The sequence below is a fragment of the Thermobia domestica genome, chromosome 4, assembly GCF_964235325.1.
Source record: "Thermobia domestica chromosome 4, izTheDome1.hap1.1, whole genome shotgun sequence".
Lineage (NCBI taxonomy): Eukaryota > Metazoa > Arthropoda > Insecta > Zygentoma > Lepismatidae > Thermobia > Thermobia domestica.
In genome coordinates, this window is record NC_137457.1 from 55,510,281 (window position 1) to 55,530,718 (window position 20,438).

The window sequence follows — 20,438 nt, forward strand, 5'->3', positions numbered from 1 at the left end:
CAAATGGAACAGAATGAATATTCTTATGCTCCTTGCATGGCCAGTGTCTTATGTAGGGCTATAGTTCCCTTTGAAAAATAAAAAAGGACGGTAATTATATCCTTAGTAGGGACATACGAGAAAAAGGTATTTTTTTGTCAATTAATGTGAAATTTGGCGTGGATGAAACAAAAGGGTATGTGTTTTTCATACCTGTAATATTATTTTGTTAATGTACTGGTTTAGGGGGGCACAGGGGGTGAAGCATAAGTTATCGGATCTTTATAAAACTTTCAAATTTTATTTTGGAAAATCCAAGGTGTGTCAGATTATTCACAAATGTCACAGAATTAATATTCCATTGCTCCTTGCATGTGCCAGTGACTGATCAGTGCTTTACCACTTATACATCGAAAAATTTCGGTATACGATTCGAGAAGCCTTCTTTCGAACGCATGCTTCAGGATTCGTCAAACACTAAGGTTCACCAAAAATATTGCCAAACTTTGGAGACGAGCTGAACGATTTAGTTTCGCAAAAACACCTACTGAATAAATAAAAAGTTACTCTATCCTCGTGAGATATTTTCCAAAGAGCGCTGGGGATGATAGAGGCAAAATTTCATTCATAGGAGTTGTCAACCGACCCCTCAAGTTCTATGGGGTGAAAGATTTAAATGCAGTTATGGAAAAATACAAAGAATATCATTACTCACGTTAGTGACCCCACATTTGAGAACATTGTTTATCAAGTGGATTTCCTTTTTTAAAAAGCCATTCTACTGTATTTTCAATTCAAATTTCGTTCATTAGAAGCAATAATTTATCTTATAATAAAATACTTATTACATTATTTTTATTAATCCCTTTCTTGTCAGTAATAATTTTAATTTGTATATTTTTTAATTTCATGCGATTTTTCAGATAGCATTGCAAGTGGGTCCGCACACCCACTTTACGAATGAACAGGAAGTAGGCGTTTTTGGAACGTTTGAGAACCACTGTACGAGTTTTTAGAAAAATCCTTGAGGCTAAGCTCGAAGCCATTCTTCGACAACCTGCATAACATGTTCATCGTTGGCAAACTTTGTTCCTCGCAGGTGCTACTTAATCTTCCGAAATAGGTGAAAGTCACCTGGGGCACGATCTTTAGAGTGGGTAGGGTACTCAAGTATTTCATACCCAACATCGGCAATAGCGCTGAAAATAAGGTGGCTTTTGTGAGTAGAAGCATTATAATGCAGGAGCAGCACTTTCATGTGTAGCATGCCTATGAGTTTCCCTTTGAGTGCCTGCCTTACTTTTGGAACCTATATGAATAATAGTCACTTGTAATTGTCTTTGGATCCTGCAGATAATCAATTAACAGTTTGCCCTTACTATACCTCCTCGCAGAATATTTTGGGCATAATCTTGCCAGCTGATTGCATTCTCTTATATTTCTTGAAGGTTGGACATCATGTTGGCGCCACTGCATGCTATGTTGATGGACTCTGGACCGCAATGAGTACCCAGGTTCCACACAGCCAAAAGAATACATAGTGAAGTCAATTTAGATCTCTCCACTGTTCGGATTTCCACGCACTCGGGCTATGTGCAAAGAATTTTAAAATTTACAAGATGAGAAGAATCTTTTTTTAATATAATGTTACTTCAGTATCTTATTTCAAGATAACTCATTAAGTTTCTGGTTTAAGATAGATTAACTGTAAAAAGAATAGAAATATTTTCATTTTTCTAATGCTTTTCCGTAGTACGTAAGGTGTTAGTTACGGCGGTATTAATCTATGTGGAGGACCAGGGCTAGAGAAAAACTGTAGGAGATTGATTGGACTATAGGATACAAATAGACTTACCAACTGGTCAATATTTGTTCTCATTTCATTCTTTCTTCTACGATTTAGTAAGATTATTACAACGAAATTGTCAAACAGTGGACATTCTTTCAAAAAATAGCTCACATTTTATTAAAAAGCTGTACTTTTTACATGTAAATTTGAAAACATTTTACCTTATAATTTTGTGGATGATGCTCAATCTGCATTGGTTCTTAAATCTTCATTGTTTCTTGAAGTAGTTGCCAGCATTTTTTGACCGAAGTAATGCGTTATGTTGTTGCAACAAATATTTGTAAAATTCTTAATAATTCATGTGTGAAACTACGTACATTTTAGTACAATGACCGATCCCGTAACTTTCTGTATTAATTAGAGTTTTCATACTAAGTATTGATTAGAGAAAACATTCTTTACTCACTGAATTACCGTACTGCTAAAATCGCAAAATAAAATTGATTAAGTTCACTGGAAAATTCAATGGTATTTTACTTCAGAAAAATGCTAATAACTACTGTTCAACAGGACTTAAATTTTCATTCTAGAGTAAGTACCCATATAAGAAAAGGAATACATAATGGGTTTTTAGGACTAGGCTATATGCTATACGGCTATGCATATACAATTACTTACATAACCTTCGTCATTTATAGTTTTGTCTTTCATTGATTATTTTGTGAAATATTATAGTTAGTTAAAAATTACAAGTTCAACCAATCTTACTTCATCAAACTTGGCATGGTTCTAAATCTTGACAACATTGTATTTACGTGAAATAAATATGATGTGCAGGCTTTTAGTTCCCGCGTTACATGATATCAAATTTGGAGTTTCGGCTTCGACAAATTTTCGAGAATCAATCTTAATAATGAGTTGATTAAAAACAATGGACAATTCCCTAACACAATTGAGAAATATAGTAATGTTTCAAGCAAAATAGTGACCAAATAGAAATATGATTAAATGTCAGATTACTCAAAAATAATTGAAATGAAGTCTTGACATAGAAAAATCGCATAATGTCGGACATGCTCGGCCAACGCCGGAAGGAGGCAACCCTAATTGGCCACGTTAATCAGCAGGTTCATTTCTCATATCTCCTCGCTGGTGAAACGAGCGCTCAACTGAATCAACAACATTCCGTGTGGGAACTGAAGGGGTAAGGCGGTAGTTCGTCTCAAATAATTCAGTGCTCAAAAGGCATGTTAAAATTTTTACCAACCAAACAATCAAGCTGCAGAGGCACATGGGATTTCCATGTACATTCAGCACAACAATAGATTACGTTAAACAACTTATTTTTTCCAGGGCACGGGAGCGATAGTGAATATTGAGAAAAGCACTATGTTATGAAACATTATATAAAACACATGTTTTAGATAAATGTTAATCTAAAAAGTTAATCTCAAAGGCAGATTAAATATTTATGTATAAGATGTTTATCTAACAAAGAGACTTACGAAAGTGAAACTAACCAATTAGAATGAAACTTTCCAGAGTTCATTCACAGAATTTCGAAAAATTTCGAAAAATAATCGACACGTATTTTTTATCTTTCGGCATTGGTGCAGGTTTAAGAGTAGGACCAAACTTTGAACGTTAGAGTTGATCCTGAAGCGTAGATAGAAAACAATTATTTAATGTAAAAAAACCCTACTGCCAGGTGGGTAGTTTCAGGACAGCTGATTTAGAATCTGCCGTAAAAATTAGAAAATGCAAAATTGTGGATCCAATATGGTGATTAAAATTACAAACATTTTCTAGTTTGAAATGGTCTGCAGTTAGCCAAGAACAATTATAGTTGGTAGGGGTTACTGTGAGGAGAATACAGACTGGTCTGAAACACCTTTCTCTAATAATTTCAACGAGATGCTTGATTAAAGTAAATCTTTATACCTCTCACTATTCGGAGTGCTCGTTTATAGTAAGTCTTCTAGCTTGTGAATATGTCCGAGTTTCGTTTAATTCATAATTTTTGAAATAAAATGTTACGAAATTGTCAAAGGTAGGAGGTTTTCATTACAAATAACCGCTTTCGTATCCTTCACACCTATATGTTTGCAAATGTGGGAGAAGAAAACACTTTTAAGAATCAGAGATTGGATCTTCATTACGGAGATGCTAATTAATGTTATAGAGAAGGACAATGTCAAAAAATGTCCCAAAATTTTTTTCCAGGGTCTAGAAAATACATCAAGATGCTAAATCCAATTGGGCCTGCAGGAAAGGTTTCTTTTTTGAGATACAATTGTGAGATTCAACTCGGGATTCAAATATAATATAAATCACTTAAATAAGCACCCGATTAGTGAGAGGCGATATGAGTCACTTTCAATAAGCACTCCGAGTAGTAGGAGCCCCGGGGTTCACTTTCAAGAAGCATCCCTAGTAGTGAGAAGCGAGGCGACTCACTTTAAATGAGCACCCCGAAGAGTGAGAGATTTAGAAAGTCACTTTAATCAAACATGCCGCTAAAATAAGTAAGAAAAGAGGTTTCAAATCGGTTTGCAACCTTTTTGCAATAACGCATGACAAATATGTTTGTTCTTGACTAACTGCAAACCATTTCAAACCAGAAGACTTTTGTAATTCTAATCAAAATATTGGATCTGCCATTTTGATTTTTAAAATTTTGAAGCCAAATTCTGAATCAGCCTCCCTCGGAGTATGTTTTCTTCAATATTAAATGATTGTTTTCTGTCTATCCTTCAAAATCTTCCCTAACGTTCAAAGGTTTACCGAGGGACTTTAAAACAGTACCATGGCCGAAAGTTTGAGGAAAATAAATGTCCATTCTTTTTCCATCTTGTACAAATCTGCTAAGTTTCATTCAAATCGATGAGTTACACTTCCGTAAGTTTCCTTGTTAGATACTCATTATGTAGTGTAATAATAATGGCCACAAGAATTGTCTTACACAGTGCTATGACTGGATTATTACAAGAATATCTTCTAATTTTAGAATTTACATACAAACTGTGAAATCAAAGTTGTCACAGTCATTTTCTAATGTGTAATTTTTGTACGAGTGCTCATATTTTAGTGTAATTAAATTGTCACTTAAAGTGGCAAATGTGGAATACATTTAAATTAATATGGTCAGTACAAGAGCCTAATCAAAACCATATCCGAAAAGCAATTCCAGTGTCCCATATTGAACGTCTAAGTACTTAGCAAGAAAATACAAAAACTATCTACGCATTACAATTCTCAGCATATCCTATTTATGTTTCTATATTTACATTTTTCTTTCGAAACAATTCAGATCTTATGCTTTTCCTTTCTATCGACGAATCTGATATAAAAAGAGTCTCACTGTCGTGAGAATGTTTCTACGTCATCGTCACGAACAAAGTAAAAGAGGTGTTTGAGTGGCGGGAGAGTTAATAAAAAAGGTGTTTATGAACAAATGCAGCGACCACTTGTGGTCATAGCTAACTTCAAACTGCCTCTCGCCCGTTTGAGGACGAGTTGTTTCTTTCGCCGTAAAACGTGTTTTAAATACCCACTTCTTATCCGGTAATGCGAAGTGGAGACCAAACTGAGAGTCTCCCAGTTTAAAGCGGTTGCCAGATTTAAGTATTAGTGTAAGAACTTAACTTCACGGAAATCAGGTAATTTAGATATAAGCAATTTTGTAGTTTCTTCTTACATACTTTTAAATTCTTGTATTGACTTATTTCTCCAAAACTGCGTGTACTTATCTACTTTGTGCTATTATTCTACACTGTAGATAACTGAAATATTGTAACACAGTAGATAATGTTGTAAGTGTGTGTGTGTGTGTCTGGCAATAGATCATCCAGATATGTTAGTTGTACCAGTACCATTTATATCTTGCAGGTGATGGTGGCACCAGAATTCATTACATATAGTACGGTACCACACGTGTTAAAAAAAACTGCCATAAACAGGGACATAAATATTTTCTCTCCGCAAACAGTAATAAATGCGTTTTGATCTCACTCTCGTTTTTTATCTCTTCTAGTTTTTTTTATGCATATCTCGTTCCAACAAGCCGGTCTCCCAACTCGGTGCCAAAAAGTACGCAAATGCGCTATAGGTAAATATATATATTTGTGTGTGTGTGTGTGTGCATTAATAACTGTTTCACTGTTTTTTTTCGTAGAAGAGAGAACGAGGAAAACATATGAGCTTTGTATGTTATCTATTCGCCGCTTCTCCATTTCTGCATATGGTCATAACACTTCCACTTGGGAGTTCGAATATTTGTTCCGTAGTTTTTTGCTGCTGTGACACAGCCTGTCTTGCGTAATCTTGAAATGTCTGCCATGCTCGTAGTCGGATCCAGCTTCTCCTGTGTTGTGTATTTGGAACCGGAATTTGTACTCCAACTTGAGTCGGAACAGCTTGCGCATGCGCCACCAAGTGTTCCGTAAACAAGTGTGTGTGCATGTGTGAGAGAGAGAGCTGGAAAGGAAACCAGACGCTAGCGGCGAGCGGACCACTGCTCTACAATGTTTAAGAGTAATTGAAATATGTGTTCATATTTCTACGTATGTTGCAGCTTTTTGTAGTCTATGGTCTGCTACTGCTTGTCCTCTATTCAATCCCAACCGGAAATGGGAGTTGGAATTGTAATTTCTACTAAAATGGAACTGCTCATGCGTAATCAAGTGTTGTTGTGAACGAAAAATAGGATATTGTCTTTTATAATGGTTCGAAAGCAGTGATCGTAACATCCTACTCTTTGCGTAGTCTGCTCTCGGGTACCGGTTCTTGTGCTGGAACTTGACTCGGAGCTGGAGCATGAACCTGGAACAATTTGCGCATGTGCCACCAAGTGTTCCGTAAACCTAGTTTGTGTAAGTTCCTGCTTTCCTACCCTTGTTGGTACATGAATATGGTTTAACACCTTACCAGTTCGGACCAAAAAAATGTTGGGACATTTTCTGCTACCATCAATTTTTAAGCCTTTAGAAACTCCGTTGAAACCAAGTGGGCCTCCTGGCCGAATTTTGGGAAGATCCCAATAATTTTAGAAAAATGTGAGAATGTGTTTAAAACGTGTTTATGCTCTGCCGAATTAGCTGTCTCCTGATGGTCTCACACCTTAACTAAAAACGTAAGGCGCATACCGCATCTCTTGGTACTGCCCTGCATACGGGATGGAGAAACTAAGGTGGTGAGATGAGCGGGGGAATAAACACAAAAGTAAATGGGCACAGTGCTTGTTGGTACAGATATTGCCTTGGAACTTTCATTTGCGCAGACGCGTCGACTCCCAGTAACGTGTCTGTCACATGACATAAATAAAGGAGCAGGTGTATTGATATCTGGGGAGGTGTTGATCGCAATTGGAGGAACGTGTATGCATATGTTCAAAATTCATACTTCATACGTCAGACCAGTGTCTGAAAGGAAAGTTTATTCATTTGAACAAGACCTAAAACTAAATATATGCTTAGAGGTATGCTATAATGGTCTTAGTTTCAAGCCTTATAAGTATACTTGCAAATCACAGATTCATACATAAGTACATACGATGTTCCAACTTTCACACTATTTTATATCCTTCTTTTGTCAAACAACTCATTATTTTAAAGATAATAATATTCTAAATATTTATTTTAATCTCTAAAAATAGAAAGCTCACAAACGTATTTTACCAATTGGCTACGTATATTTATGTTTATAGCTCCAAGCTGCATAATCGTAAAAAGAAAACCTGTGAATTTCAGTATATTTATTATCTAGTGCACTGTATATATTGGTATCGTTCAACTATCAAAATATGACCAAAATATATTAAAGTGGTGAACCAAATGCGATTCGTAAGGTAAATTACGACTGTAAAGGATAACGTGGTATTGCTTCAAAGAAAGAGTCGCAAAATTTTCTCCTGTTTTGACTGTTGAGAACGTATACAAAAACAGTTAGTAACATTTCTTCTTGCAGTTTGATATCACAAAACTTTATCTTTAAGGACGTGACTTACCTCCAGAGACGGGTCCGGTGTCTAAATGGTAATATTTATTATGTACTTCTTTTCTCCTGTACTTTTTATCTGTTTCAGTTTGTATGCAAATCGTCAGGACGGTTTCTATTTTTCTCAATACAGAAAAACATCCTTCACTTAGCTCACTTGTCTGGTAGTTTTTGTCTTAAGTTTTGCTTTCTTTCTTTAAATAACTGCATCACATTCATCTCTCCGTTTCCACAATTAATGCAGATTAAATATTCGCCTCCAGCCTTATATTCGCGATAGTACTTGTTTACTTGGAGATTTTTCTCCTATATTACCTCACTAGGTTGAGATCCTTACTTTCATGGAGATGAAGGAATGGATAAGAGTAAATATTAGAGTAGATTTATCATACTAGTCTCCTTAATTCCGTACCAGAGTGTCAATATTTCCCCCCTCCACACATCTTCATTCTCGTAAGTTTTAAACTATGTAGTAATCGAAATTAATCGGTACCTCAAGATCAAGGGAAGCGTAAGAGTAATTGGCAAAATTTGGCTTATATTAATTTGCCAAAACAAGAAAATATATTTATTTTTTTAATTTTGGCAAATCTAGTTTGAATTTTGGCAAGATTTTCTTTATTTTGTCGACTTCTACACCACTTTTCCATACTTAAATCTGAACTCTTCTCAGCTTCTGAAGCGTAGTATATTTTTTATTAGAGATTCTAAATTAAGAAACCACAACATCCTTTCGTTTATTCTGGGGTCTCCAATGGCATGTATCGGATACTGTGTGTGTACTGTGATTTCCATAAAGCCCTTGTCGTTCTGAAAATCTCGTTCTGAGACTTCTTTCGCAATTGGATATATATGCTATACTTGGCCAACTGTTTCGGCATATTCAGCATTATATTTGTCTCTTCTACAATTCGTTTTAACATAAAAGGCTTTGTTCTTCATTTCATTCATCGAAATACATCAGTTGTAAATTAAAATTACATTCTAACAGTTGAAACAGTAACGAATAACAATAAAAATAATAAGTATACAACAATATGGACACATTACTCTTGTTTTTAAAGTAAGAAAATCTCATCCAGTGCTTTAGCCGGAGGTATGGTTCCCAGTATTGAAGCTCTATCATTTCTCTGCACCGGCATGCTTATTGGTTGTATTAGGAAGCCGGATGCTGTTTCATTACCGGATAACTGTCTGATGCTTTTTCCTACTTTCTTTATGACATTTAGGCCTTCCCTTTTCTACGAGCTACCGGATTCAACTGCAGCTGGTAAGAATTCATACATTTCCATAAGATAGTTGTATTTTCTTCCTTTCTCCATATGTTTCCGATCTGCTGAATTGAAGAGAAAGGAAGGTTAGAAGGTGCAAAAGTGTCTGTGCATGTGAAGTACCAAATTAAGACTTTACCATTCTTCCAAGGAATTAAGGATATCCCATCTGTTTTTTTATCTGTTCTATAACAGCCATTTGGCTCCTTACTGCCGGTACACCTGCGAAGATGACTGCTCTTACAATGATGTCATTGCATTTCGAGTTTCGAGGATGTCTACCTGTTTTTTTTTTTTTTTTTTTCAGGAGCTACCATGTAGTCCTTTTTTGTCAACAGGATTTTTGCACGCTTGTTATTTATGGGGTTCGCAACATCTACTCACAGTCTTAACGAATTTCTATTCTAAAAGATTCATCATTCAGGTGAAGGCCTAGAGGACATGATGGCAAAGCTTTGAGCCAAGCACCTGCCTCAATGGACGATGCAGCAATCAGTCTGGCCTTGTTTCCTTGGTTGTCGGAAGGCTGTATTAAAAATGAAAAATTTGATTGTATGATAGGTTCTTCCCATGTGGTTTGTTTTGCTCTGAAACTGAATTCGGGTAAATCGGAGCCCACCAACAGCGACCATGTGGACGACCAATCTTGTCCCAGCGACTTCAGAATCCCAGTGAAGATCGTTGTTCTGTTGGAGAAGTGATTTTATTAGACATTGAGAGCCGTAGAATGATGCCAAGAACGTGGGAATAGCCAAACCTAAGGCTCTTCGAATGAATAATCCACCAAGATTAAGTGAGAGAGACCTCTGAAGCGATGGGCTGTCATCAAGGACACAATTTAGGATAGACTCCAAACCAGATTTTATACTTTGACATATTTTTCTAATAAATCCTCTTTTTCCATGAAGGTGAACATCGCAGGAAATATAATAATCTTGGGATGGAAAATGATGTTCTTAGTAAGTAAAAGGCAGAATGAGCAGATATTGATGATAGATGTAAGGAATACATGTGTAACTGTTTAATCTTCTCAGTTAATAAAGTTCTCGTTGTTTCAGCTGAGGAAGCAGCTCCAAGGAGGAAAGCGTTTGATGGCGACATGAATTGGATACCTGAAGCTACTTGGTTGTTTGACGAAAACAGTGTACTCTTTTGTTCATTTGTAGTTTCAAGAAAGCAGATTTCACATTTCTTGAAATTTAGTTGCAGACCAATTGTAGCTGCCTGTGCCTGTGCCTGTGCCTCTGCAGCTGCCAAAATCTGGATCGTTTTCAATGTATTTAATGCAATAGCGGGATCAACAGCTATTGCACCATCATCGAGGTACCAGATATTTAAGTCTGTTTTGATATTATTGACTATATGTTGCAATGTTACGGGAAATAATGCTGGACCTAAAGGATCACCTTGTTGAACTCATCTTTCTAATAAGATAATATCTTTGCCATAATATAAATTCTAGCTTGCTGGCTTGACCATAGGTTTGGTGTACATAGGCGTATATCGAAGGAAAACTTTCTTTGACGATAGATAGCATTGTATACCTGTCTATTTCATTCAATGCGTTCCTAAAATTTATTTTTAAAGAAGCTTTGGGTTTTATGTGATAGTACGTGCTGTATGTGCTGCCCATTCAGCACCATGTTGAATGCCTTCTCCAAGTTGGTGTTGAGCAAGGAATTGAAGTAGTGGTTGCTTAATCCTCCCACAGATAATCTTGGATGCAAGTGTGAATTTGAAGTACCTCTGATGCTTAGAAGGAGAATATATAAGTGGAAGTTCAGATGGAGGAAATAGATATGCAAGATATAGCACATAGTGTTTATAAGGAAATAAGTGGAGGAGAACACCACGCCAACAGGTCTTCGGATCAATCAGTGAGACATAAAAAGCTAATCAAGGAAGCAGAAAAGCAGCTCACGGGGGACACCATAATAAGGTGAACTAAAGGAGTATAAGAAGGGAGAAAGGGCCTGAGAAAGAGTGAAAATTGAAGACAAGTTATCTACATTTGTGTATACTGAGCTTAGAGACTGAGCCTAGTAGTAGAGATTGTTATGAACAGGTAGGAAGAGAAAGTATAAGGAGGAGAAAAATCTAATACCATTTTGAAGGAATGTAAATGATTGCCTTGGAATATGGAAATAGACCAAGCGTCATTTCGAGAAATTTGCTAAAACAATTAAGGACGGGAAAAAATAGGCTAGAAATGAAAATGGACGGAGAAAGGAAAATCAAGTTCATGGACCTGATATTAGAGAAATTGGAGGAAAATTCGAGAAAACTAGGTACACGAAATAACCCAATGCTGAGAGGAGTGACGTAAACATAAGGACCAAGAAGAATTTTATACTGGATATGAGATGAGGGATAAAAATATAGATAGCGAGGAAGAAAGAAACAAATAAAGCAGACATAGGAATAGCATGCCAGCTACTAAAAGGAAACAGATACTGAAGAGAAGCTTTAAAAAATAGAAAAGAGGAAGATGTGAAGAATGAAGGAAAGAATGGTTTGGAAATGAAAGTTTATGCGATAAAACAGAGGTACTGAAAAAACGTTGAAGAAGGAAGAAATCACAACTTATAGAAAAGAAGGAAAGACGATAATATAACTACTGAGAGAAAAAGGAAAGACGAGAGAAAGGAAGACAAGATCAAAAGAGGAAAGAGTAATGTACCAAGCTAATTGTAAAGAGCGCTAGATGAAGTACGTAGGGGAAAGAGGTAAGAAGTTAGAACAAAGGACTAGATGATGCTACACTAAAAATAAAAAAAAGGAAATGATTTTTTAAATTTTACGTCGCACAGTAACGCAGGCTAGGCTGAAGTACACGGTAGTGATGAGAAATGAATCGAGTTGTGGAATGGATAATTGGAAGAAACGGGAGAATTCCAAGACTACAAAGACTGAAGAACGCAATATATTAAAGAAGCGGGACATGAGGTAAATTGGGAATGAATAAAAGGATTATAGAGGGAAAAGGATTTTGATAAGGAAATGTAAAATAGCCTAGTATATTAAGAAATATGGGAAGAGAAGATGTATGAGAGAGATACTAAAAATTACCTCATTGTATTTTCGGAAGAAGAAATGTCGGATTGCTAGGGGTGTTTCATCTAAACTATTGATTCTTGAAACAATGTATATAGTATAGGAAAATTAGTTCGAAGTGCGGAAAAATAGTATAACAAGCTGAAAATTGGAGGATGTGTTCTTTGGATACCCCTGATTAACACACTCAAAATCCCAAAAAATCCCACCTGGGCAACATGCCGCCATTTTGGAAAATGGCCGCCATTGAAAATTGTTTTGCTTAGGTTCCTTTTGAAGGCCATAACATCGGACACAAGAGAGATAGTGATGTGCGGTTTGCGCGAGGTTATCGCAGACACTCCAGACTATTCACTGAAAACAACATTTAAACCTTTAATTGGAAATCTATGTAAACAAAGTATATAAAAATTACAACTGCGAAGTAGTCGTCTTTATATGGGGAAGTGAACTGAAATTGTGTTAACTTAGTGGAAAGAAGGACTGAGATTTATCCATAGAAGGAGTAATGGAGATTCTGGTCAAATCTAACCACTAAATTAGTATTCTTTTTAAATCAAATTTCTGAGACCAAAAATGAAAAATAAAAAAAAAAACGAAATGAGTGGATTGTGCTGGTTCGTATGGTAGATTTAAGTCTCCATAGAATACTATTATGCTTATGTTTCCCATTTCATATTAAATTGTTCTGACAAGAAAAGAAATGTAATGAGAATTAATTCTAAATTAGGTCATATCTTTTGACTTAACAGCTATTTAAGAGCTGGGGCTGCTGCTTGCTAACGTATTTGACGTAACCAGTTAATTTTAACTACTAAAGGAAGCACAATAACACATAAAGAAATTCATTGCTTTAAATATAGTATTTTATGAGTTTAACAACCCTTATTGTTCTTTGGTCTGGGGATTTTATACTCCGTTCTTTGTCAAACAAAACCTTGAAGAAAGAGCTTAAAACTATTTGTTACCTACTGTTGAGATGTATTTAACAGATTGAAGTGAAGTTGAATACTATCTCAATTTCATATGTATTTCTTCTTATTGAATTTCTTCGTATTGTAATAAAGTTTATAATCTGTTTTGGGAAATAGCTTGTTGTAATTGCCACTATTGCCACTATATACAAGGTCACTGTTTCCGTTAATTTTCTGTTTTTTTTTGTCTCTGTGTGTGTATGATAGTTTTGGATTTCTTTAATACCAAATAATACAGTACTGAGAATTTTCGTTGGCATATAATTCTATATGTGTGTGTTATTCCGCAACAACCTTATTTACATCAAATTTTATGCTCTTTCCTTTCGATAATAATGTATTTGGAGCTAGAACGTAAGGGATCCGAGCTTTTTTAAAAATTTACACGCTATTTTAGGAGGATTGTGGTTTAGGCCCCATTTTACCAAGACTGTTGCAAAAAGCGCAAATCTGAACAGGATACAAATTTAGTATGCTATTTAGATGATCGTAATACACAGATTTATCAAGTTTTTAAAACTACCTCACTTAATGCAACCAAAACCTAATTATTTACTGGACAACTGGTTTTAAATCCTTGTTCGTTGGAGAAAAATAACATGCCTAGGATGATTTTGGTTTTGTAAATCTTTGATCTGCGTTTTATGTTTTCTTAATACTGGATATAACATTTTGTGTTAAATGGATTTCTCGTTTGCAGAGAAGAGTTACCAAATAGTTTTTTTCTAATTAAACAAGATTTGCCAAGTAATCACAAAATATTATTTACATTGCAGAAATGTAAATTACAAAAAATGTAACAATAGAATTGAATGCTTGTTTTGGTTCGTATTTTCAAAATATTTGTGTGTGAACTGAGCTTGTTTGTAATTTTCTTTTGTAACACCATTGAATGCTTTACAGAAACACATCAGTTACTTAGTTGGCACATAGATTGGAAGAAGCTTTTTTATATTATTGCCAGTGTTGCGTGATTTTGGTAATGCAATTTTTATATTTCTTTTTGTAGAAAACTTGAATATTATTAAAAATAATTATAAGTTCCATTACGTCATCACTAGAATTAGTTTATGTTGAAATTATGTATAGTAATTATCCTCCATTGAAACTGTTCCATATCAGGAAAATTTGATTAACATGCTTTACTGAATTTAGCTATTAGGCTTTTAACTTTCGACTAGGTTTACTTTATTCTTAGGATTTTATCCATACATTCTTTACGCTTTACTCTTTCCAGAAGTCATCCCACCATTTCCTCAAATTTTAGTAAAAGAGCGCAGATATATTTTAGAGTACCAGAGATTGGAAATCCTAAAATGTAAGCATGTCATACTGTAAAATATGTGCCAAGATGTATTGAAAAATATTTACTAACGTGATAAATTCACATAATTGTGTCAGAAGGGCTAAGTGAAGAAACACCGTTTCGTGCGAGAACTTGAGTTAAATGTAACTTCCATTCCAGCGGCGGAAGATTGCCAAGCGCTCTCGTTTATCCCTCAGCAAAGGGGATATTTTTTTTCAAATTCATTTTCCGTAGATGTAGGCAGTCTTGCTTTTTGATTGTTTTGATTTTTTGCTTGTTAGAAGGAATTGCTTTGATTTTTTGTTAACCAATAATTGCTTTGAAGGAGGCTGACTATTTGAACCTATAGTTTTCTGAATATTCATTAAGTGATTGTTCAAAAGAATATCAACAATAAATGGATCACTGGTAAGATTGCCTCTTGATTCAATTTCAATGTTTTCTTCAATTACTCGTTCTTTAGTATGTTCCATACTTAATTATCCTCCGTAATTTTTTCGGTTTTATTTTCAGATTTTATTATATTTTGCCAATTTTAAGATATTTTTATGTTTTCATATAGCTTATATAGTACCCTGTCATGTTACTTGGTAACTCTACTCTCTTATATGATAAATTTGAAGATCTTGAGTTCTTACTAGAAACTTTTATTGTTGTAGCTATCCAAGATTTGTTATTTGTTATTGGAATTGGGCGAAGTTCTCTAGGAAATGCCTCTTTGAAGTAACGAGTGTGTGCGTCCTGGAAAATGTTACAAGCTTCTTTTAAAGATTTTTTAGCGTATATATCCTCCCAGCTTTAATGATTATGTATGAAATTGAAATGGGAGATATTCGTTTCATTAAAAAATCTTGTGTATGCGGATTTGACTTTCGAGTGTGTTTTAATTAGCTTTTTGTACAATGAAAATTTTGAAATGAAATGAGTGATATTCATGATCCGAGAAACCACTCTTTATGACTGTAATTGTGCTGTTTTATATATATCTGTTTGTTATAAAGTAATTGATCGATTACGCTACGACTATGATAAGTTATTCTTGTAGGTACATTGACCATTCGTGTTAAATTATACGTATTTAAGAATAGGTTGAGTTGATCATCGATATCAGTTACAAGAAAATTTACATTCAGACCACCTACTATAGTAGGATGTTTATTATACTGAGCAAAAACGTCCACAGTTAACCCTCGAGAAGTCGCGCTGAGTTAGTAACGCGACTAGTCGCGCGCGGTCAAAAAGACCGCACGAACATAATGTGTTCCAGATATTGTTTTAAACATTTTTGTTGTATTAGAAACGTAATTGTGTATATTTTTTGAATATAAGGGAATAATTTTTTTACTATTATAATAAATTTTACAGTAATAACTATTAGCCCTTAATACCGCAAGGTGTGTCCAATGGACATAGCTTTGAATTTTTGGAAGCTGTATCTTTATTATTTTTAAAATTTTCTTTTCCTTCTAGGTATGCTTCTAACTACTCAACAGCATTATAATACCATAGTAAGTTCGTTCTAGGTGCTGATTCTTGTTGCGTATGGCGGAATTATTACTTTTAGTTCGTTAATGTCGCAAGGTGTGTCCAATGGACCCACATTAAAAGTGTATTGAATAATTATATTTTCAACATTTTTGAATCAATTATCAGACGTTATATCCTCCCCTCGTTCTTATTTGCGTTCTTCTTTCGTGTTTTCTTTCTTTCTTTGTCTCTTTTTCGATATTTATGTTGATAAAATTTGATAAAGTATATCTTGTATGTAGTTGCTTTCTTGACAGATGTGGCTGGCAATATTGTTATGCGCCTTTAGTAATTCATTTGTTTTCCCTTGCTTTTCTGTTGATGGATGTTATTCCAGATTATTTATCTTTTGAAATATTTTCCTTTGTGTTTGTGAGTGTACTTTATCTGTAAATATGGCAAAAAGAAAACTGAATGATACAGAAATTGGACAAATACTTGCTGATGATGAATCGCGTTTAGATTACAGTATAAATTCAGATGAAGAATTGCTATTGCTAGAATTGAAAGAATTGCTAGAAAGTGATTCGAGTGAGGCGGATCACGTGAGTAATGTAAGTGAACATGAAGATCAAGAAAGTGCTTCGGATAGTGATAATGACATTCAAGTACCTACTCGTTCAAGTGTAAGTGAATATGTAAGTAAAAATGGGACCCGTTGGAATACGGACGTTCCAACTCCTACCAAAATAAAAGCACGAAATATTGTTAGAGGCAGTTGCAATAAAGTAGTTCTTCCTGCTAACTGTAAAGTAAATGCTCCTGAAGATGTGTTCCACTTATTCGTTGGAATGGAACTCGGAAAAATCTTACTAAGAAACGGTCTAACAATAGTAGACACTGTGAGAAAAAACAAACCATTTGTTCCTGAAGAATACAAACCAAGCAAGAACAGGGTTGAGCAATCATCTATCTTCGGGTTCACAAGTGATTTCACATTAGTTTCCTATTGCTCGAAACCGAAAAAGGCTGTTATTCTTTTGTCAAGCATGCACACACTGACGATATATTTGTTGATAAAGAAAAAAAGCCAGAAATAATACTATATTATAATGAAACAAAATGCGGCGTTGATAGTTTAAATCAATTAATACACACCTACTTCTGCAAAAGGAAAACCAATCGATGGCCTCTAGCATTCTTCATGAATCTTCTGGATGTATCTGCTGTAGCCGCCTATGTTGTGTGGTTATGTTCTCAGTGGAACATAAGAAAACCGAACTCGAGACGACATATGTTTCTTGTGGAGTTGGCGGAATCCTTGGTTCTCCCTCAAATCCATCGAAGAAATAAATTAGGACTTCAGAGACCTGTTCTTACTGCAATCGACGTGACACGTTATACTTCTTCAGCTCAGTCAAGTATATCATCCACAGGTGTTGTCGCACTGAAATCTACGCCCAAGAGAAGATGTTACATGTGTAACCCCAAAAAGTGCAGAATGCAGAGACAAGTGTGTGATATTTGCAAGAAGAATGTCTGCTCTGAGCACTCAAGTGTTATCAGAAAGTGTCTGAAATGCTCCATGGGTAACTCTTAAGGAGAATATACAAAAATGTAATGTCAATGATATATCAAAGCATTTGTACTAGAAATATTAAATATTTTCAAAGCTTTTCAAATGAGTCGCTTATCATACATTAGATACTTGAGGATGAAAACCCTGAAAAATATATATATATTGTCTTGTATTAGAATGTAGAATGTAGTGATGTTAAATGTGTGAAATGTTGAATGTTTTGTCAACAATACAAAACAAGTCTATGAAGAAAACATTAGTGTTCAGTTTTTCAAAGTAGTTGCTTATCTTTGGTATTACAAAGAGATGGAAACACTGAATATTATATATCTTTCCTTATATTAGAGTATTTTGATGTTCAATGTACAAATTAATCCATGTTATGTCAATAATATACAAAAATATATCTATGAATAATATATTTGTCTTTACTTTTACAAATTTGTAGAACTTATCTTTCGTAATACAAAGAACTTGGAAACGCTGAATATTATATATTTGGCTTATGTTAGAATGTATTGATTTTAAATACACATTTCTACAAAATTGCAGTTAAGAAAAAATAAAATATTAAAGTATTGAAAACGAAATGAAGTGAAAAATCGTAATGTATCCATTGGATATACCTTACGGTTTTGTGTAACTGAAATACCTTGCGGTATTAAGGGTTAGAGAAAACTATAATTAGACATGTACTCTTTTTTATTTCTTATTTCGAATAAAATGTTTTTTTTCGTTACATATTTCTTTAGATGTAGCTACGCACTGGTTTTATTGAAAATTCTAAATCTGATGATGATCTTTTGTTTTTGTCAACTCTTTGGTTCATCTAAAATTAGAAATGCAATAGTTAATTAGTAAAATAAATACTGTATAAACATAACAATAACCCAAAGCTTCACGGCGCATTTTACATTCAACTAGAGCTCACTCGTAGCTACTCGGTTAGCATACACGCCTTTGGTGTGGACTTCTGGGTTCGATTCCCGGTGAGAGCTCATGTGGTTGGTATCCTACGTTAAGCATTAAGTCCACGTCTTACATATCCTTGATTATGAAAAGGGCGCTAAATTGAAATCAAATCAATTTTACATTGAATTATTTTACGGTCCAGTTATTTTGAAACTTCACCTATACAACACTACATTGAATTATTCTAGGTTATCCTCAAATTTACACTGTTATGCACTCGTCGTTGCTTAATTCGTCCTCCTCTGCTCCGACTACATTCAGGGAATCGCTGGTCATTTCTGGGTTTTAAATCTTCAGATTCGCCGCAGAGTCCTCACTTCACATTTCGTGTATATATATTTGTTATGATCTTCCACAGACAAAGCTTCCACGATATCATCTCGGCGGACTTATTTAAATAGTTCATTCCTAATATTTCCCTCCGTTGTTTTAAGCTGTTCATTTTTAATTTTCTCTTTTTTCACACTTGGTCTTAGTTTGTTAACTCTGTCGACCTCTCTTCCGTCCATTAAAATTATATTTATGTTTATAAATCTTAAAACATCTCCAAAGCAAAGGTCACGTGCAGAGTGAAACACTGAGAAAACACATTACACGGTTAGTCGCGCGCGGTGGAAAGCACCGCAGAATCACTAAACAATCACTAGTAGTTAAACTAAACAACTGAAAACGGAGTGATTGAGCAGGAATATTCGAGAAGGTGAGGGAGAAGATTAGTTAGACGGAGAAGTATGTCGGACAGACAGAATGGACACACGATCAAAAATAATTTCCCTGCAGTGCTTTTGACCGCGGGGCGACTACTCGAAGGTTAATTCAGGGTTTTTAATAAAAAATATTCAGATCTCTGTGAGGAGTTCTATAAACACATATTAAAAACAGGTCATGAGTGTTATTGAAATACATAATGATAAAGTAATTCGAAACTAAATATCTATACTGTTCAGAATTTGCTTTCTTGTTGCTGAAAGAACAATGGAAGCAGGTACAACGAACATATAAAATGATCCATCCATGCTGGAATGAAAAAAGAGAAAAAAGAAAACGGAGTTGAATTCCATTGTCTTTTAAAGTCAGTTATATTTCAACTGACGTAACTCTCAACGTGTTTCAATGTTAGCTTGTAGGCTAACCACTAAACCTCTAACCGTAACATGGTCAGTTTGGTTACAACATCGTTTATTCTTTTCAGTTTTTAATAATATTATCCTTAGTTCATAGATATTTCCTTAAATAATTATATTTCAAGAAATCACTTGTATATGTGTATATATTTAACGAATCAATCGAAGTCATAAGTTTGTTTTAATAATGACATTTTAAATGGGCGTGTAGACTTAACCTCGGTATATTATACATGAATGTTAAATACTAATTTAGCAAAACTTGTAATGGAAATACAACTCATTTCATGTAGCTTACAGGATACAAAGAACGCAGAACTTCAGATTAATCAAGTAAACAAGATTCAAACAGTGTAACTAACGACGATGTATTAGCTTTTCTATTAAATGTTTGTGTTTCGAGTACAAACTGGAACTATTTAGCTTTTCCATTAAAAATAACCTGCAGTATATACTTCTAAATTCGTAACTATATTGAAAATTCCGCAAATTCCTGTACCATTTAGAATAAGACTGATATTGTCATATAACGATAAAGTATTAACGTTCCTTATTGTTTTATCAAAAATGAGAAAACATTCTCAAATATCTCATTCAACACTTTCAAATAATTTCAATGCGTAGTGGGTATGACGTAGTCAGTACCATACGCCTATTAATATACCAACATCAAAATGAGAAGACGACCCTCTTGAAAGAAGGTCGAATAGAAAGGATTATACTGTTAACCGAGGATCATACCGGAATAATTAACCAGATTCGCAGCTTTTGTATTAGGAATAATTTATATAGAAACATAGTATTCACAAATAGTTATCGTACATTTTATCATAATGTACTACAATCTTTACTGCACATAACAAAAAGCATACAGCCTTTATAAAAGACTAAGGCCTTTTTTCTCAAATTCGTTAAATATATATTTATTT

The 20,438-nt window shown here is 34.6% G+C and overlaps 1 long non-coding RNA gene across 6 annotated transcripts in view; it reads left to right on the top strand.

Moving 5' to 3' along the window:
• Window positions 1–20,438, top strand: part of LOC145683311 (uncharacterized) — a 621,166-nt gene that overhangs the window by 116,106 nt on the left and 484,622 nt on the right. Inside the window, exon 1 of one of the 6 annotated variants that reach the window (XR_014131011.1) lies at window positions 13,971–14,040. The exons of 4 other annotated variants lie outside the window; for them this stretch is intronic. This is a non-coding gene — a long non-coding RNA (uncharacterized LOC145683311). Of the gene's footprint in view, window positions 1–13,970; window positions 14,041–20,438 lie in introns of those variants that run through there. One more of the 6 variants, XR_014131016.1, reaches the window with a different exon arrangement.